A 21,350-nucleotide genomic window follows, 5' to 3' on the forward strand; every position below is an offset into this window, starting at 1 on the left:
CCAGGGTGGGGCCCCGGGTACTCTTTCCCAGGTAAGGGAAACGCCGATCCTCAATTTAACTCCATATGGGGTCTCAGGATCGAGTTAGTCTGTATCTTCACCTCAGACCTGTTTGCCTTGGGAAGCCCTACCAGGAGCATGTAGCTCCCGACAACATAGCTCCGAGGATCACTAGACCACGCAAGCCCTTCTGCCAAGACAAGGCCTCGATCCAAGAAGGGAGCTGGCATCGTAAAACTGTTAAATCTGTGACAATACAAAGTAAAACCTGAAATAGCCAGTAAACAGCCAGTCTTTACTGCGTTTTATGTTTATCTGTTCCATACGTCTTGCACCCTGTCTTCAGTTTTGATACATATGCAGTTATCATATTTCTGTAATACTTATGTTTATAAATAAATTGTATTATTTTGTTTCTTAAAATGGGTGTGCTTCAGTTACCTTAATATAAGTAAAACGGCCGGAGACTGCCTCCTGCAGAGAAAAAAAAGGAAAAGAAAATAAATTTAGAGCTTTACCAAATTATTTAATGAATTACTGGCATAGCCAAAGCAAAACTGGTAATTAACTAATTGATTAACAGCAATCAATCAATTTGTCTCACATCATTACACACTTCTGCGGTGGGTTGGCACCCTGCCCAGGATTGTTTCCTGCCTTGTGCCCTGTGTTGTTTGGGATTGGCTCCAGCAGACCCCCGTGACCCTGTGTTCGGATTCAGCGGGTTGGAAAATGGATGGATGGATGGATTACACACTTTCCTACATTTACTTTTACAGAATAATGGGGCTTGTAGCACAGAGTAATGGGGATTGTGGAGGAGAGGTGAAAAAGAGAGTGCAGGCAGGGTGGAATGGGTGGAGAAGAGTGTCAGGAGTGATTTGTGACAGACGGGTATCAGCAAGAGTGAAAGGGAAGGTCTACAGGACGGTAGTGAGACCAGCTATGTTATATGGGTTGGAGACAGTGGCACTGACCGGAAAGCAGGAGACAGAGCTGGAGGTAGCAGAGTTAAAGATGCTAAGATTTGTATTGGGTGTGACGAGGATGGATAGGATTAGAAATGAGTACATTAGAGGGTCATCTCACATTGGATGGTTGGGAGACAAAGTCAGAGAGGCAAGATTACACTGGTTAGGAAATGTACAGAGGAGAGATGCTGAATATATTGGGAGAAGGATGCTAAGGATAGAGCTGCCAGGGAAGAGGAAAAGCAGAAGGCCTAAGAGAAGGTTTAATGATGTGGTGAGAGAGGACATGCAGGTGATGGGTGTAAGAGAACAAGATGTAGAGGACAGAAAGTTATGGAAGAAGATGATCCGCTGTGGTGACCCCTAATCGGGAGCAGCTGAAAGAAGAAGAAGATTTGACATATCTGTGTGGGTATGAAACAGAGAATCCCTTATATAAATTTCATACATCACAAGTGTTTTTCTTCAGACACTGCCTCTCATAATTCAAAACATGGGTTTATAAGAATAATTAGTGACTCCACTGTGAGTATGAGAGTATGCATGAATGTCCCCTGCAGAAAACTGGTGTCCCATCCAGGTTTTAAGCACACCGCTACAGTAGTAAAGGGCTCATGCTTTCTTTCTTGGGCTGGATCCTTCACCTTCAAATGTGCTTGCAGCTTTACAGATAATGTTTAAAAATGGAACTACATTTCAGAGAAGTGTGGTATGGTGTCTTGCACTGCAGTCCAGTAAGGTGTGGTTTGTCTTCCATTTGATGTCTATATGGTTTCATTATCTGTATTTTATAAATATATTATGTGTGCCATGGAAAAGTATTTGCCCTCTACCTGTTTTGGGCTCAGGAAATTAAAACATGTTAATCAGGAACAAAGCTGCCGAAGTGGGGAGCTAATCTAGGTTTTTTAAAATTCTTAGAGGAATTGATAAAACTGATCTACCATAATTCTCTCAGCTCAACTGTGAGTCATACATTCAAGGACATTAATGGAGAAATTAGCGAGGGGCAATACATTCAAAATTGCAGTCATTGTTTTACACAAAAGATCACCGGAATCTATAGCAAACCACTAAGTCGAAGTAATGTAATAATAACAATAATAAGAATGATAATTCCAGCTCTCCTTAAAGTAGTACTGGGCCTGTAAAAACTTTCTCCATTCTGAATTGTTACAAGTTAAAAGTTTTAAATCACCCCACAATTTTCCAAATTTACTTACTTCTTTTATTATTGTCCTTTTTGCCAATTATGAGCTGCATTTTTCTATCATTCTTTATACTGTTGTTTTCCAGTCAAGCACTTTTTTGTTGGGTATGTTGTCTCCCCTACAATGGAATGTTCTAAATAAACATTTTCATTGGTTGATTTCGTTTGTAATGTTGTGCTGATTTGTTCTTGCCCTTAGTTCTGCATCTGAATGTTCATATAGGCCAATATATTTGATAGGGCCTTCACGGCCGATGGTTTAAAAATACCGTAGAGTACCGGTATCTTAGAGCTGATTTCATTTGTCATTTTCAATGACTCGCAACCATAGAGCACAACTGATTTAACATTAGTGTTAAATATTCTAATTAGGTTGATTGCATATTTTGTGAAGAGTTCAATGATTTCTTAATTAGGCTGAACACTTAGTTGGCTTCCTAAATTCAGTTTTCAATGTCTTCATTTGCACCACCATCTATGGTAATAATGCTGCATAGATAACAAAATGTATTAACCTCTTGAAGTGTCTTCTTAAGCTGAATTTTTTGGAGTTGTTTCCTCAAATACACATGGTTTCAGTTTTATAAAAGTTGATTTTGGATTAAACTTTTGATGTTTCTAGGTTTCCTCACAGTTAGGAGACCTGGATTTGCTTCCCGGGTCCTCCCTGCCTGGAGTTTGCATGTTCTCCCCGGTGTCTGCATGGGTTTCCTCCGGGTGCTCTGGTTTCCTCCCACAGTCCAAAGACATGCAGGTTAGGTGCATTGGCGATCCTAAAATGTCCCTAGTGTGTGCTTGGTGTGTGGGTGTGTGTATGTGTGCCCTGCGGTGGGCTGGCACCCTGCCTGGGCTTTGTTTCCTGCCTTGTGCCTTATGTTGGCTGGGATTGGCTCCAGCAGACCCCCGTGACCCTGTAATTAGGATATAGCGGGTTGGATAATGGATGGATGGATGGATGGATGTTTCTAGGTACAGTACAACTGGTTGTTCATGTCCTTAAACGAGTGTGCATCTGCATAGTCTAGATCTTCTAGCTGTCCACATATTCAATGTGTTATTGCCTCTCAGAACTTTTATTTTTTATTTATACAATTAAGGACGCTGTTGTGTAGCAGGGGAGATAAACAACATTCCTTACTTACCTTTAAGGCATTTAATGACCAATCGGGCGTAGCCATCAGCAGTGTGTCGACCACGTTGAGTGGTTTATTTACCTCACCAGTGACATTCATGTCTTTGTTGACTCTTCCTATGAAGTCAGTAGATGGACTGGGAGAGTATGGGGGAGTCAAGAGGCTGCTGAAAAGGGGTGTGTTGCGCTCTGCATAAGGACAAAGGTCCAAGTCTTTAGAGTCCTGGTGCTTCCTATTTTGCTATATGGTTATGAGACATAAATGCCATCCAGACTCCTTTGGTACTATGTCTCTTCAGAGAATCCTTGGGAACCACTGTTTGACTTTGTGTTGAACGAGCAGTTGCTCACAGAGTCCCAAATGAGGCACATTTCCTGCATTGTGTGGGAGCGTCAGTTACAGCACTACGGCCATGTGGCGAGATTCCCTGAAGATGACCCAGCACACAGAATCCTCATTGCTGAGGACCCAAGCAGCTGGAGTAAGCCATGGGGACGCCCACGTAAAAACCTGGCTGCAGCAGATAGATAGTCATTTCCAGAGGGTGGCACTGGACCATGTATCTGCCTTGGGGGTTGCCAACTGGGATTCCAAGCTGTTTCGTTGTGTGGTGGGTGCAGCAACGCACTATACCAGAGCATGCTCTCCTACCTGACCTGATTTAAATTACACCACATGTGTTTTAAAAAATTTTCACTGGTGTAAACTTCATGCAAGTCATAACAATTGGCATAATGACAGAATTCTTTAATGATGTTTGATTATTTTTGTTGGAACTCAATAACGTTTCAGACTATTCCAAATTGCTTCATGTTCTAAACTATCAAAGGCTCTTTTGAAGTCTGTGAATGCCAAGAATAAGAAGGATTTTCATTAATGCAATTGTTCTATTGTTATATGTAAATGGTGCAGCCATTAACCATGTTATTCTTTTCTGAGCACAGGTTCTATTTTGTGGAGACAGTCGATTTACAGTGATACTTGTAATAATTTTTTTTAAGATGTTTTACAATGTAATTCTTCACCAGTTGATAGTGAAGCCATGCATGTAGGTGAACCAAAAACCTTGAGAGCTTATTAAAGGACACAGTATCTAGATTAGATAGTGGAACTACTATTCTAACCAAACAAGTCTGAAGATCAGGATGGTGTCTATTCCTTCTTGTGTCTTTACATTCCAGTACAAACCAGAGAGGCAGAATCAGCAAACACAGATCACTTCTCCCTCACCTCATGCACTGCCTGTCTACCAGTAGATCCTTTGTGTTAACTCCAAATGTGCCAAATTAAAGAACACAAACTAACCCAAAGCTCCTCACAAGAACCAATTAAAACCTAACTGTGTAAAATGGACATCAAATCATACAGCCACAGTCCAACTAAAAAAACACGGACAAAGATTTTCCTTTTTAGTCTGCATTAAAAAGCGAAGCCTGGAATGGGAGTAGGAGAGTATTTTGGTATCTCTTTTGGCAAATGACATAGGTTAGAGTCCAGTGTTTCTCAACCTTTAAGTATTTGCGACCAGAGTTTTCATAGCAGTTTTAATCGCACCCCCCTAACATTTTTTTGAAACCTAATAAAATGTATTCCTATATTTTTTGCTGTCGATACACCGCTACAAGTTTAAAATTTCCCTATGAATAGCGAAATTACTCTACATATGGCAACATTTGCTCCCCCTTTTTTGTTACTAGGGGGGTGTGCCCCACAGTTTGAGAACCGCTGGGTTAGACACTGAATATGGGTATTATTTTATGCTAATTTGGCAGTTTTCACCAAAAAAATGTCCATGTATATAGCAGTATGTATCAGAATACTAAACCAAGGGACAATATTTCACCCATTAGCAGAATGCACAGTATGATATTAGCCAAATAAACAAATTGTATTTTAACTACTGTAAGGCAAGTTAACTAAAGTATGCTCTAACTGTTCCTCATCAACATCTATAATGCAACATTAAGAATAAGGCACACACTGGACCATACTCCATGTGGATTTAGAATATTTATTTCCTTTAAGAATTACCATGCTATAAAAGGAACACATAATGGGAACTGTACTGATATAAAGGAGAACGTGCAAATCAATACCCAATCCAGAAGAGGAGACTACAAAAAAAAACAAACTTAAAACTAGCCTGATAGAGAGCAGGTTTTTATGAAATAATGTCCAACTCTTAGTGAAAAGTGTAATACAGCCGTGGGTCCGGACAATAGCCAAATCTTATCAATGGTTCCGAACCCAAGGGATGAAGGATGAACCATGGCAGAGGTTTTATCTTGAATTTCAAGTCTTCCCCACCATTTGTGCTGTACCTCATTGTGAACTTGTCAGATGGTGGGTCGCGTCTCGTTTTTCTTTTCTAACATACATGCTTGAATATATCAATCTATTGATGATCGAAACATACGGGCCGAAATCTATCCAAATTAAGAACCTTATTGATAAAGCACAGGCAAAATCATATCAGCTTCAGTTTCCCAATAGGATTTTTAAAATATACCACTCAAGGCTAATTGCGCTGCATTTTAAGCAGGAATACTTCATGTGTGAGGTAGCCGTGTAAGACACGACATTTACACTAGAAAACAGGGCGCAAGGTAAGCAATCACATTCGTATTTATGAAAGTGGTCGACAAACAACTGAAAGAGGACGTGTGTTCTAATGTGCGGATACACTGGAAGCGCGGCTGGAAGCGCATGCGCGATGAGACACCGGCGTTTCCCTGAAGATAGGCTTAGGAGGGAGACAGAGACGCTGGAATAAATAGATAAGTAAGCAAATAAATAAATGCATTCCAGAAGGCTGCACATCTCAGTGGCAGCCGTGGGATGGAGCAGTACGCGTGATCTCCGGGGAGCAGGTTTAAGGCAAGTCAAACCGTGTGCTCAACGGTTTCGTGGTTTCCTTCGGCAATTTTAGAGGGTTTCAGTTTCCTTTCTTTAATCTTTTTTCCCCCCATGACCTCCACTTTAGTTTCCACTGTTAACCTTATTAAGAAAGAAGGCTACTCCCGTCACTTTTTATACACCGATGCACGGCGAGGATAAGGAAAGAGGAGAGTTGAAAAATGTGACAAAGGATTACCGGCGAGGTATTCGGATGGAAAGAGCCACGCAAACGGCGTCCCTAAGCCCGCCTGCTCGGAACTGGCTTCTACTGCACGGAGCGGCGCTCTCTTCTGCCTGTTGGCTTCGGCCGCCCCTGATCTGATGAGAAGGGGCACAGCGTGGGCATCAGCTGAACCAAGAAATTTGCTCTTCGAAGCCACCGGGGACTCCACAGGATTATCAGGTAAGAAGCATGATTCCGTACGATCGGGTGGAGCGCGAAAGATTAGGCATAGTGGCTATTGTCCGGTTTGGCATTGTGGTTACTAGAAGTAAGTGTTCGTTTTAAAAAGGAGAGAGTCAAGCGCATAAATAATGTTTGCTTCGTATAATGAATGACAAGCTTTAAACGATTTATATGAAACTTGAGGAATTGTAGTTTCTAGAGTGAATTTCCAGGAAAATGTGTCTATAATTGGGTGCTTTTCAGTAGTGGTTCTGAATTGCACATTGACTTGTCGTTGCGAACGGCTGGCGGATGCGTGTGGCGCGGGCGGCAATGGTCAATTCAACTTAGAATTTTTTACAAAGGTGATTGCAAAGTGGCACAGCAGGAGGTGAAACCTTGTTGGCAATCATTCAACCCTGCAGTGAATTTCTCATCATCTGTATTATTTTGCTTTAGGGACAATTCGAGATCTATCTATCTATCTATCTATCTATCTATCTATCTATCTATCTATCTATCTATCTATCTATCTATCTATCTATCTATCTATCATTGTTACAATAGCTTTGTTTCGCAAGTGGTTCTTCTAAGTTTCCAACAAAAAACTGACATATTCGGTAAGGAAAATGACAGGTGCGAAATGAATAATAAAATATATTATTTTACCGTTTTATCGTAAAGAATGTGTCAGTTTAAACCATCGCACCAATCCATCCCTGATCTCCCGAGTGAATGGGAATAACGCGGCCACAGACTGTCAGGACGGTCCGCTCTGGCCCAATGTCACCAGTACATTCGATGCAGTATCATTTACGTGAAGTCGATATGCCTAATGAGACTTGTGAACGTATGATATTTCCATGCAACCATATCAAGATATGATTTTCATCAATTAAGAACGGTGAGCTTGGAAACCACGCTTAAGGAGCCTGCGTACTTTTTTCTACTTATAGAAATTCGATTTTCTCTTGCGTCCTACGCATTCATTAAAATCGCCTCTTAACTGTTTATTGTGTTTAATTCTAGAGCCACAGTGTGCTATATCGAGCTGAAGTGCATCAGAATGTGACATCGCTTCGCCTCCTGAAACTGTAGTTTCCACCTCCGCTCTTATTTTGCTAAATAATAATAATAATAATGTGGATGATAAACTTGCTCGTTACGCTGTCACCCCCTTCCGTCCAGCGCAATTTCGATTTCTCCATAACAGCTGACACAATGAAGACAGATTTGAGAGCGCGATTGCTACACACAGAGCAGAGAGCTACTCGTGGAGGCGCGTGGCCGTTTTGTGGAAGCAAACAAGGAATTCAGCGTAGAGTGTGAGGCGGAAGGTGTTATGATGTGTGGATTATGTATATACCGGTGAGAGACTGAATACAGTATATGTATTCAGTATATTTTACCATCTTTTCCCAGCCTCCTCTACTTTATTACGTACTCTCCTTTTAGCACTCTATAATTTACGGGTTGAACCGGTGTGGATTTGCCAGGTTGGCGCCCGGTCCAGGATGGGTTCTTGTCCCCCAAAATTCGACTAGGTGGTTCAACTGAAAGACAAGTGGCCAAATTAGTTTTAGCCTGCGCCTTAAAACTGGCTGATGGTCGTACAAAGAGCCACTGATTGTTACTGAGTTCTGGGTTAGGTATTGAACCTTTCGGTAATTTATAAAAAAAAAATAAACAAACAAACCGTTAAGCTTGACCTCGCATTCTGTGTCGCTGTTTTTCTTGATGCTGACACATATAACATAATCCTACAGTCAGAGGCCATATGATGTAGTGACTAATCAGTTTTAACATTACAGTAATTCTCGGGATTAATCACAGTACCTCCACACCTTTTGGAATTATTGTAAGAACTCAACGGCTAAAAAGAGATGACAACTGTAACTTTTCGTTTTTACTTTCAGACGTTCTTCCTTAGTATAGGCATTGCGCCCGCTGTCAGGACCGGTGCTTCAGATTCTGGCCCGTTCACTGGCTGCGTGGAGTCTGCGGGCCCGTGTTCTTTAGGGACACTTGTGGTCTCCTGCTTACCAAAGACGAGCACTTCCGGGCGATAGCCAACTTGAAACTGGCCCGGTGCGTGTGATTGTTTTCGTTGATGGATTTGCATCCTGAACAAAGTGGGTTCCCGCCTTGCACTCAGTTCTCCTGGCATTTTTTGACATCCCTGGAACTTCTTTGAATAAATGTCTTAAAAAGCTGACGGCTGAAACAGTGCGTTTTGAACTTCCTGTGTATTCTGTGAACATTCTGTGCTAGCCTGTTTCGTTTGACTAACATTATCTGTTAAGTACAATGTGGCTTAAGTTCATTTTTGAAGAATATAACTTGTATTGCGCATGACGGTTTTGTTATTTGTATTGCAAATGTCATCAGGATTAATGTGTGCCTTAACAACCTCCTCTTTATTTTGTATAAGCCCTTTCATGGTGGTTTCAGACTAGAGCCCTTGCATTCAGATAAATGTCTTTTGTTTGCACCTCAGTTGTCTTTATAGTATATTCTATTTCTGACAAAACAGAATATTCTCCAGTTTGTGGGGTTTTTTTTGTTAAAATATGAACCAGAGCCACTCAAACCTTTAACTCATTTTACACTAACTTATTGGGCACTGCATCTGAGTTTCCACCAGTGATCCAGTTTTAATTGAATTCCTAGAGTCACCACATCCACAGACAAATAAGAATGGAGCTCTTGGATATTTTACATGTAGGATGATCATAATGCTCTCCAATTGCAATAGTTGATACTCTCCTCCCACCATCATTTCCACTAAAATGTTAATTAACATTTGGATGGTTTACTTCCAGCAGTAGTTTCAGGAATACAACATTATCCCAGTGCAAGATCACTATTCCAGCTACGAACTGCTGAGTTTATCTTAAGCTCTGCACAAGCTTTGGATATTGTCATTATTGTCACTCTCTCTGTGATGTAAGCATGCAGAGATTTTAGGTTTTTTTTTATTATTATTTTTTATCATCCAGCCGAGTCAATTGTTCTGAGTCTAGTCAGCCACAGTTTCAATGAGTTTACTTTTTTGTGCTTCCGAGCAGTTGGTTAGCTGGTATTGCAATAGTCATGTCAAGAGTCTATGAGGTTGGCGTCATAGCTGACACTGTCCTTCCAACTGCAAGTCTTCATATGTGCTGATATGTGGTGGTACCAAATAATCTAGCATGATCTTACTAAGATTTAGTGGACCTTATGAACCATTTAATTTACATGCTTGTCTAGCAATAACAGAGGTGTATTTCAGGCATATTTCCTACCTGCAAAAGTCCATGTTTTTGTCCAAAATTGTAAATTTGATTATATAAAATCAGGAAGCTACATGTGAACTTCACAGTTTAAGATCTTTGATTTCACTCCTTGGGTTCAGGCCTGTCCTTTAAGGAATTTCTGATGTTGGGTGTAGCGGTGATGTGCGGCACAGACAAGGCTCGTGACCACCAGGCAATTCCCAGTGAAGTTTTAATGAAGCAGATTTATGGCAGCAGAAGATTCATTTTTAAGTGAATCTTGTAATCTCAGCCTTTTTTATGCATGCAAAGATAGACTGTAGCTCTTTTCCAGCTAAATATTTTGAGGAATCCTCAAGATGAAAATGAGGCTCCTGTAAAATGCTGAAAAAAACAATTGGGAGCCAGTAAGACATTTTAAGAGTCTTTTTTTTGTTTTTGTTTTTTTGTTTTTTGCTTTGTTGTTATTCATATCTTTCTCCTTGTACCTCATCCGGAGCTAAGTGTCATGCTTTTGATTTCCTCTGTGAATGGAGCATAGCCATGCCATTTTATTTTTGTCTGAAATAGAACAGGCGCTGCCCACAGAGCAGAACAGGAGTGAGTAGGAATTAGCAGAAAGAGGTAGCATGGTTCTGCATGAAATTCATGGAGTTATTTGTGGATTAATGAAGGGTCTATTACCCATAAACTGACAGTATATATCTCCTTCTCTTCATCGGTGTCTGCAGTGATATCATCCAAAGGCTGTCTCAGAGAGCAGCCCAAGGCCATGCGTGGAATTGAAGAGAGGCACATCCTGCAATAGTTTTCACACCACATATTGTCCTACTCTCAAAGTCCTCCTGTGGAGTGGAAAAATTAACAACCTAGCTTGTTGAGCTAAAGGAATTTTTTCCATTAGTCTGAGAGCCTATTTATTATCATTTTCCCTTGGGCTGGGGTGAGGAGCTCTGGTGCACTTATTGAGCCTAGTCCTTGATTGTTCACTTTAATTCACCAACTGTGCACTGAGTCAACCTTCTGTACAGGGAACCATAAAAACAAATGAGAATGTTATTAATTAAGCTTCCACAAGTTAAAGCTGATCTGATTTCAGTTACCAGAGATGCCTACTGTAATATATTCACACCAAATATCACATTGACATCCAGGCAGGTGTCACTTTTTTGGTGCTGTCTCACACTCATACAACCTTCCTGTATGTCCACTCTTCCGTTTAGGTCTCTGTCTCCCCTAACAGCTTTAGAATGCTGAGTTAAACTTATGTTCCTCAAGTTTATCAGGCATTGTAGGGACTTTTCTGGGCCATCCAGTGATGTCAGTAAGACAAAATCAACTCTGTCAAACATGTCATATTAAGGATCCGCATAAACCCCCGTCATACAGCCTATATCGAGATTTAGCAGGTGTTCTAAATCGAAGAAAATGCCATTCCTGTAATACAGTGGTGTGCATGTGAACATTGTTTTCCTTGTGCCCATTTTAAAAGGAAACAATTGATCGTTACCTTTTCCCCTTCTTAACAGCAATGCGTTCTTATTTAAGCGTTTCCCAAATATATATTTTATGCACATTTACTACGTGAGCCCCAAGGCTTCGGAACTCCCTTTCCGAACAACCAGTTCCATTAACCTTTTTACGAGGCCTCTAAAGACCTCTTTCTGCCTTCGCGTTGGGTGAAAGACAATAGGTCAATAAGATGTTTTCCACGCACAGGCCGAGCTCCGGATTCCGGGAGTGAGCCCGTGGCGTTCGTCTGATCGGAGCTGTCCTCAGTGCGCTGCTTGCCTTTGTTTAATTGGGACAGGATATCGTAACCAGATGTGCAGATTTTCTATTCAGGATGGGCTGTAATACTATGAATCCCACCCCCCCTTTCGTGATGCACTAGATGCATTTTCTCCACCTACAGTTGGTCTCTGCCAGATGTTTACTCGGTTTTACCCACAAAGTCCACAGTGAACAAGGTAATAATGGAGTCGCCGGGCCAAGCTGCAGATTAAAGCGAGGTGTTAAAAACGAACATTTGACATCCCAGACCGGCTGGCGCTGCAAGTCCAAGTCCACGTCAGCTGCTCCGTGGGAGGCGCGTGAGGCCGCAGGGCTCCTTCGTGTCACGCAGGCTCCCCGAATGCTGCGCTTTCGATAAGGGGCGCGAGCTTCCAACAACAGATGCGCTCGCTGCAGGCGAGGCGTTGCTTTTCTTACGGTTATCTTGACATTCGAGTGCCCACTCATTCGCCCATCGTATCTTAATGGGTGCCTTTACACGTCTTTTTCTCATACTTGACGCCGATGCGAGATCCTTCATTTTCTAGTTCTTAAGGAGGTAGATGATCGGAAACCGCCCCGTATTAGTGGGCAAACAGCGGCATCCATTAATAAAAAAAACATATAGTTTAACCCCGTCTTTGTTTTGGTCAACTTTAGCTGCTGATTACATCAATACTTACAGCCCAGTGCCGGGGGAGTAATCAGCTGGTAACGGGAAGCCATACACCAGGAACAGGAGAGGGGCGAATCAGATCGGACGGACTTGCTTTGCCGCCTCCGCCGCGCGCACACGCTGGACGGAGTTCACTTTCGGTGATTCGGAGCAGATCGTGTGCTGCCAGTGGATTACTCATCTTCTAAGTAGGAGGAAGGCCAGCTAAAATTAGTTGCCTTATGCAACGCGAGCACATTCCACTTCGTATAAGAATCCTTTCGCCTGAAGGTCCGAATTCCTGGTCATCGTTCAAGGATTGTCCACTTTTGGAGTGCTGGCTCGTTAAGCTGTGCATTAGATTTCGAGGGCAGTATTGGAAAGGGATTCCTCTGGCCCGACCAGTCAAAATGAAGAATCCACCAGGAGTGCCGCATAAAGTATCTGACAGCACCCGTCACCCGCACCTGATTGGCACCGAAAAGTCGACAGATGTGTAACAATCGCCGCTCCTGCTGACAATCTGAGAGCATGTACAGTACAGTGTTTAACCGCACAGTTCACGTAAACACTTTATAGGTGTGCACTTGGAAAAGTACCTTCAGGAATGCAGTTAGACTTTTTGTTTAAGTATGTGCAAGAGCACATATTGTAAAAAAAAAACAAGATGGAAAACTGAAAGCCCCGGATTAAGGAATTTATTTTGAATCAATTAGAAGTGTTGTGAAATCAGGGGAACTTTAAATTGCACAACTTAAACCATAAATAATTAAACCATTAATAATTGTACTGTAATGTGCAATTCTTAAACTGCAGCTAACAAATGAAGAGTGGACAGTAAATAGGCACACCCATACACACCAGCAGGGAATGGTACTTGATTTGTTCAAGTATATAAAGAAAATACATATGTGACGTATCCCTCCTTCCCTCCAATTGTCCTTTTACTGAACCCACTTTACAACTTTCGGTGTCGGGAAATGTAGTGCATTTCACATAGTCTAATGCAGATATATAAATGCAAGGTGGTGTACAGTAGTGATGTTTTTGTGCACAATTTTCAGCTTGGAGAAGACTTGACATTGATATCCCTTACAAAAATGTAATGGACAATTTTCATGGTGGTTAAGTATACAGTGTAATTATGCGTAAATGACCTACATACATTTCCTATTAGAATAATATTTAGAGGTCCACAATATTTTCCAGATTAGTCTGGTAAATCTGTAACTTCAGGGATGTTTCTTAAAAAACACATGAAACATTTTTAATGCAATAGAGAATACAATTATGGATGGCAAATGTTTGTTTTAAAACAGGCTATGAGTCTTAAAATTTGCACCAGAAAATATTCCTGCAATGTTGTGTTTAATTTGAAAAAGGCATATAGTGCATAGTTGTATATTAGAGCGGTCTGACAGATCACATTGACATCATTGCTGCCTGAGGTATGCTATGCTGCTGGCTGGCTTGGGTCAGACTCTATCTTATTCCACACCTTTCCATTGCTCTTCTAGCCTTTTTAAAGCACCTGTGATATGGTGGGCCAAACTTGTTCTTTGATATTGTGAAGTGCACACATTGAAGGTTAATTTTAAACTTGTTTTTGAGGGACCCAGCCTGAGACCAACCCTTGAACCTCAGTTCTATTGTATGTATCCATTAACATCTATTTCTTGTATTGTGGCTTTTGATGGTGCATGCTGAGGTGCTATATAAAGTTCAATTGATATTAGCTGCCATGACTAGTCTTAGATGATGTATGAATATATGTGTCATAGCCACTATAGTTGTCATTCATGGCTTACAGTCATTCTCTGTGCACAGTATAATGTAACTTAACACCTAATAGGAATGTCACATGTTTTGGACTTTGTATTTTAATGCTAGCCTTTCAGCAACAAAATGCATGCATTAAATTACTAAAAACTTTTCAGAACTTCATTGTATCCCAGTCCCTGCACAGACATTGGGCACAGCCATGACTTCATCTCTGTACCCTTGTTCAGGCTCAATTGGCCTGTTGCTTTACTTGACACTCCTCTGTCCAGAACTGGTGAAGAACTGCCCAAGTGCCGATGAGCTGCAGAGTAGTCTCGGCCTTGGCTGCTGTACTGCCAATGGCCATCCTTCAGCAGCCGGTTCTGTTAATCACCAACACAGAGGTCCAGGGTGGCTCATAGCTCTTTGTGCCCATCTCATTGTTGGTGTCTCTCCAGCACACTGATGCATCCCTGATCTCTTTCCTCCTCAGGCCATTACCATGTCTGCTGCAGTCTGCTATGCTGTGGTTGTCTGCCTCAGGGTTTCCACAGGGTTGAATGAGTTCAGCTATTGGAGTTCGTCTCTCCATCTAATTGATTTTTGTGCTGTAAGCATGGTTTGTCTAGCATGCTGGTGTCTTAAGTGTGTGTATTTTGTGAGTGCAAGCTATGATGGACAGGATTAGAAATGAGTACATTACAGGGTCTGCTCAGTTTGGATAGTTTAGAGACAAAGTCAGAGAAGTAAGAATGCGTTGGTTTGGACATGTGCAGAGGAGAAATGCTGTGTATATTGGGAAAAGTATGCTAAGAATAGAGCTGACAGGCAAGAGGGAAAGTGGAAGGCCAAAAGAGAAGGTTTATGGATGTGGTGAGAGAAGACGATGCCGGTGATGGGTGTAACAGCGCAAGATGCAGAGACCAGGAAGATATGGAAAAAGATGATCCGCTGTGGCAACCCCTAATGGGAGTAGCCGAAAGAAGAAGAAGCAGCTATTATCATCCATATACATGTACAGTGTTGTCCTATACTAAACAACAACTGTGGCGTTGCATCCATAATTGCTTATGCTCCTACACATTGACTTAAAGTCACAAATGCAACTTAGAAAAATCTATGGATAAATAAAGTTTGCATTGTAATCTCACATCACTTGGATTACACTTTCATTCTCAGCTATTGAGTCTTCTGTATGGAGCTTCTATGTTCTGTTGTGCTTGCTCCAAAATCCCAAAGCTATACATTGTTAATTGGTATTATTATTGTACATTTGGCTGACACCCATATCCCGGATGACTTCTTCAAGATCTGGTTATGTTACGACTCTATAGATATTTTGAACAGTTGGAGCTCAGGCCTTTTAATTAACTTGCCAAGGGTTTTATAGTAAAGTACTTGTATATACTGAACCAGCAGCCTTGTGGTTTAAGGTCCAGTGCCCACTGCCCTAGCCATTACACCACACTGACTTCCCAGGTATGTGAATGTGAGTGTGCTCACCCAGTGCAGGACTGCTGTCTTACCTACTCCCACTCTCCTTTTGAGTATTTTAATTTTCCACAATTAGAAGCTCAGTTTTGTTCCTGTGAGCAGCATTAAATAATATAAAGACCTACAACATGACTAAAGAAAGGAGAATGTCATGTTTTCTTAGCAGTATGGTGCCATTTAGTGTTTCTTATTTTGCACACAGTACAACATGCATACATTCTCAAACATACTTCTTCCAATTCCGGTAGAGGGTTCCAGAGCCTACTACAGCAAAACTGGGTGCTTGGCAGTTCATTGCCTGGTCCATTCACTCCACACCTACACAGGACCAATCATCCTCCAAAGCATTTATTGTGAGAGTAAAACTGGAATAACTGGAGAAAAAGTCTGTACTTCCAAGCAGTCAGCCAACTTCTTGTCTATCTGAAAGCAGTCTGGGGCTAGCTGATGTTTATTTCCATATTTCTAAGAAGGCCAGAGTAGACGGGTTGCCTCTACATTTTTACCAGAGCCAATCACCAAACATCTCTCTTCCAAGGATTACTTTCAAGGGTGAGTCTGGGATCGATTTCCACTATGTTTACAGATCACACCACCATGGTGAAATGTATCCGGGGTCCATGGAGAGTTTAGCGTGGTTAGAGAACCAGTAGAGGTGCTATTTTTTTTTTTAAGAGTAGTGTGGGTTGCATTTCATGAGCGTAGGTGTGTGCGGGAGAAACAAGCAAATTTGGAGTAATTAATGGGAGAACTGGTTGATTGCTCCTTCATGTGTCTGAGAGTGATTGGCACAGCCATCCCACAGACTGTTGCTCTGAGGATTGTTTAATTCAGTTACACTTACTGGAGTGTAAGATTTGATCTAGGATAGACAAAAAGAGATCCAATCCAAATGGAAGGAAGGAAAATCAAGAGGGACAGCAGGAGAGAGAGAGAGAGAGAGAAAGAACAGATACGGGCAGTTGAGACAGTGCAGAAGAGAGGAGCAAGGGGAATGGAACTCCATGGCTGGATCCCTCCTTTTGACCATTGTAGAAAGTAGCAAAATGAGGGAGACCAGGTTTGGTGGGTCTCAAAAGATGCCAATGGAAGGTGGCTGGGATGAGAGGAAAATGGCTAACTGCATTTGCCAGCATCTCAGCATCACTGCCAGATCTGAAGTGTGAGCAGAGAGAGAGAGACAGAGAGAGACGCATTGGGTCTTAGTAAGAAGAAAAGTCGATTCTGGCTGTGATTTTATCCTTGGTTTAACTTATGAAACACCATATTTTCGAACACTATTTATTTGCATAAACTTGCAGAATGCACGATTGCACTGATAACTGTTGTTGTGTCCTCATTCACCCTGGTCCGTCTTCAGTTATAAGTATTGATGTCCTGGGAAACAGAAGAGGCGCATGCCTGTGGGCACGCGGGGCATCACAACCTCACCTTCCTTTTTGCCTGCGTGGGATGTCAGTGCCTTATGTTAATATGTCTGGGAGGTGTTAGCAGTAATAACCGATTAAATTGTTGGTGGTAGTGGAGGCCTACAAGTGGGTTTTAGTGCTTTGGAAGGGAAATAGGAGGGTAACACTTAGTCTAAGAGCATGTCCCTAAAAAGAAACTGGACACCCCATAGGAAGTCTGTATGAGGGAACCAAACTCCATGAAAAACATGTCCTAGATAGGGATTTATCCTGTGGATCACATGGCAGCACACTTCCATGTGTTCTTCTCTTCCTTACATCCAATTTCTAAACTTATTTTTGCCAATATAGGAGAGTCGTCAGGCTTTAGCTATCCTGGTAGTGTCAGGTGCAGCACAGGAAATCAACCCTGATGTGTCACTAGTCTACAGTATAGCAGGATAACCTCACTTATTCTGGGCCAATTTAGAGATATCACTGTTAATATAACTGGAACCAATGTAGCTGGAGAAATCACACAGAGAACAAGCAAAGTGGGTTGAAATTTGAAGCTAAGACTCTGGAGCAGTTAGGCAGCAGTGCCAGTCACTGCTCCACTCTTAGGTATATCATGATACAAGTGAGTGTTGTGTAACTGCACTGTGTACTTCATTTAACACTTTAATGGGGACACTTCAAGTAAAGTGGTTTGCAGTGTTCTCTATTAATGTAGGACATTAACGCATTCAGAGTGGCGCCTGTTTGCTTGTACCTTAGTTTTAGACTCTTGACGACCATGAGAGAATTATGCACTGTAGTAATAAAGACATTCTCAATAATAAATCCTCTGGCCAAATTGTGGCTAGCTTTTTCGATTATGTTAGCATACTGTATGTGGCCAGCCAGTAATAAACAATTTATTAAATGATTATGTGAAATTAAAATGAATTATGTTATAGCCTGTGGTTTCACCACACAAGCAGGAAGGAGAATTAGTTCTGTTCCATTTGTTTTCATAATAAATTAACCATACCTCCCAATGTTGGCTTTGTTTCTTTTTCATTTTTAATATCAAATGTGTAAGAGTTTTATAATTTATCAAGTAGAAATCAAGGTTGGTTGTTTGCTGTCTCAGCCCCACTGCATTTTCATTGCATTTTTTTATGTTGTTCTGAGTTCATCAGGGCCTTCATGCAGCCAACAGATTGTAACAGGGACAAACCACACAGTTTCCCAGAGGCAGTAACACTCAATAATAATAATAATAATAATAATGCTTTTTTCAATACACTATACTCTCTCCATACATGGAGGACCCAGGATGCGAACCCATGATCTTCTTACTGCAAGACAGCAGCTTCTGCAAAGATTTACCTAATGTCATACATTTATGCAGAAAGATATTTCAGTCTTCTTCTAAGTGCCCTAGGATTTAGTTCTATATTTAAAGAGTCAAACTATGCAGCCAGAGTAAGGATCCTCCCTTCATCTTCACCCCCTACTCAAACACCATTCAAGGTTAGGCGCTACTTGACTTGTGTTTGTCACCTGGCATGCACTGTGACAATTTTATGTAAATTGGTCACAAAGCATCAAAGCAGATTGTATGAAAATGACTGAAGCTTTGATCCGCTTCTTCCAACTAAAGCTTTCTGTCTGCTCCCATTTCCATTTGGTCAGGCCTTTTTTAAATTAAATGAGGTTTTTGTACTTGTAAAATTATATTTTTTTCCTTTTTCTGATGGTATCTTCATTAAATGCAGTTTTCATTTTTAAAGATCCTTTAGCAGTTGTACCATCAGTTAACACTTACGCATTTAAGCATTGCACCTACAGTACATCACATCCAGGGCAGGTTCCTGCCTTCCACGTGATGCTGTTGACAGTACCATGGAAGTGTTAGCTGAATTGCTGCCAGGCTAGGCTGTAGTTCACTTCAGCTGTTAATTGAAAGAGGATCAGAGATGGGTGGATGTGGGGATGGAAACATTAGGACAATATAGCTTGCAATATAAGCTTGCCAGTCCTAACAACTTAATTCTTCCAAAATAACATCAAGTCTAGTGCTGAAGGTTCCTAAAGACCCACAGTCTACCACGCTACTTGTTAAATTAATTCCATGTGTCTGTGGTTCTCTGTGTGAAGAAAAAACTGTTTGTATGAAATGTAACAAATTTGCAACTGTGACCCCAGGTTCTTACTGAACTCATTTTAAGTAAATTGTCTCGATTGCCTTTATAATTTTAAACTCTTCAATCATGTCAATTATCTTATCTCCTTTTGCTTATACTGAAAAGGCTCAGCTTTGTTTTTATCTTTCCTCTTAACTCGTCCTCTGTAGCCCTATAATTAGACTAGTCACTCTTCTCGAGACTTTGTCTAGTGCTGTTCTGTCCTTTTTGTAGCCTGGAGACCAAAACTGTACACAGTACTCCAGATGAGGCCTCACCGGTGCTTTATAAAGCTTGAGCATAACTTCATTGATCTTGTACTCTACACATTATGGTTTAATACGTAACATTCTGTTAAACTTCTTAGTGGCTTCTAAACATCATCTGGAAGCTGATAGTGGCAAGTCCACCTTGACTTCTAAATCCTTCTCATAATGTCAGATAATGAGATATTCAATGTAGATAAAATCCATATTTTATATAAATGGAAAGCAGGCACCTTTTTGTAGGTCACACAATAATTTGGGATTTGTCTCATAACCGTTTGTTTTGTAATGACTCCTAAAAAGTTTGAACAAGTCGAGCTAGCTTCAAGTTTTCAGGCGATACATACAGAACATACAGAGAAGAGTTATACATCTCACAACAATGAGATCCTGAGCTTAAATTATCTCTTCAGATTTACCTCATGTTTGATCAAATGTCCTCCTTCAGTACAAAGGCTAATTTGTGTCTCTAAATTGCTGAGGTCATGGTCAGTTGTGCTGTGCTATGTGTAATGGAGTAGCATTACATGCTGTAACTCTTGTACATGTTACTGCTAAAAAAGGCTCACCGTGTCTCTGATGAGTACAAAATATTTGAATGAACTTGTTGTCAGCAACCAACAGACATATGGGACTTCAGATTTTTTATAGCAAAAATATGAATGAATTGTTATCTAAAAATGACTCAGTGCATTATTGTATTGCAGAAATACACTCCATTTTCTCCATTGCAGACTTGGCAAGTAAGTACAATCTGACCAGATATTGTGTGCAAAGGAGAAAGAACGATGGAGTGGGCACCTGCCCATCACAGAGTGCACACATGCTTACACATATTCAGTCTATTAGACTTTTTTCTAACCTGCATGTGTTTCAGATGGGGTGGGAAACACAACAACCAGAATACCTGCAAACATGACAAGGACACTGAGTAGGCTGGGATTTGAAACAACATCCCCGGAAGTGTGTTATAACTTCCCTAACATCTGTGCCATTGTATATAATAATGGATAATGTAATGACTGTGTAGTGTTAAATAAAATGTAATTATATTGTACTAATTCAAATGCAACATGAGTTTTATTAGTAGCATAGGTTATGCTCATAATAATTCAATATCACTTGCTCCAGCATTCACGATGGCTTCTGAAATAACTTTCTCTCTCTTAATTTGCTGGTAAAATCTTTGAAGAAGCACACTATGAATATTTGATGCACTTCTTGGACTGACAGCACAGATGTTTGAATCGTCTTTGCTCACAGAAATTGACGTGACTGCTGCAGGGTTTTGCAGGGCAGGCTGATGTGGATTTAGACGGAGGCAGCAATCAAGGAGGCTCTACCTGTTAGTTGGAGGCGATAATGATGTATTTGAGACGCATTCTCAGCGATCAGGGGAGAGAATTGGCGGGATAAGAATTTCATTCGTTATCATTTTTATTTAGAATAGGCTGGCATCTGTATGTTAGGGGTGACATCTAATAACTGTTAGGGTCGTATATTTTCCAATGGTGAGATGCTATCATTAGGGAGATGATGATGGTCTAATCCTGTCCTATCATTTGATGAACATATGATAACTTTAAAATATTAGATGAGCCTATCAACAGAATATTAAGGCACACTATGAAAGTCTTAGAAAATATGAATTAACTTTTTCCTTTGATCTTCTTTTATGTGTCTGAAATTGTTATTAGTTTATAATAGACTTATCAGTGTGTATATTGTGATCAGTCCCCATGACCATGCTCAGGATTGAGCGGGCATATAAAATGATATGGTAATGTATAGTATATTATTATTATCACTAACTCTAACAAGATAGTTTAGTTAAAAGCTAAATTCTACTGATGCTTCCATTCAGAAAGCCAGAATGCCACACACTACTATATATGCTGCTCAAAAAAATTATTAAAGTTGTTGATCATCAGTCTAACACCAAGCCATTTAAGCTTCAGGGATATCAGTCTGTTCAGTTAGGAAGCATAAGT

General features: G+C 40.9%; 1 protein-coding gene across 3 annotated transcripts in view; it reads left to right on the forward strand.

The window, feature by feature from the left end:
- The first annotated feature begins 5,524 nt into the window (after positions 1 to 5,524).
- Positions 5,525 to 21,350, forward strand: part of LOC114656051 (probable G-protein coupled receptor 153) — a 99,050-nt gene continuing 83,224 nt past the window's right edge. For 2 of the 3 annotated variants that reach the window (XM_028807446.2, XM_028807447.2), the window contains exon 1: positions 5,529 to 6,615. The gene's annotated coding sequence lies outside the window, so the exon portion shown is untranslated. Of the gene's footprint in view, positions 6,616 to 21,350 lie in introns of all 3 variants that reach the window. The other variant, XM_028807448.2, reaches the window with a different exon arrangement.

Source organism: Erpetoichthys calabaricus, chromosome 8, assembly GCF_900747795.2.
Source record: "Erpetoichthys calabaricus chromosome 8, fErpCal1.3, whole genome shotgun sequence".
In the NCBI taxonomy this organism is placed as follows: domain Eukaryota; kingdom Metazoa; phylum Chordata; class Cladistia; order Polypteriformes; family Polypteridae; genus Erpetoichthys; species Erpetoichthys calabaricus.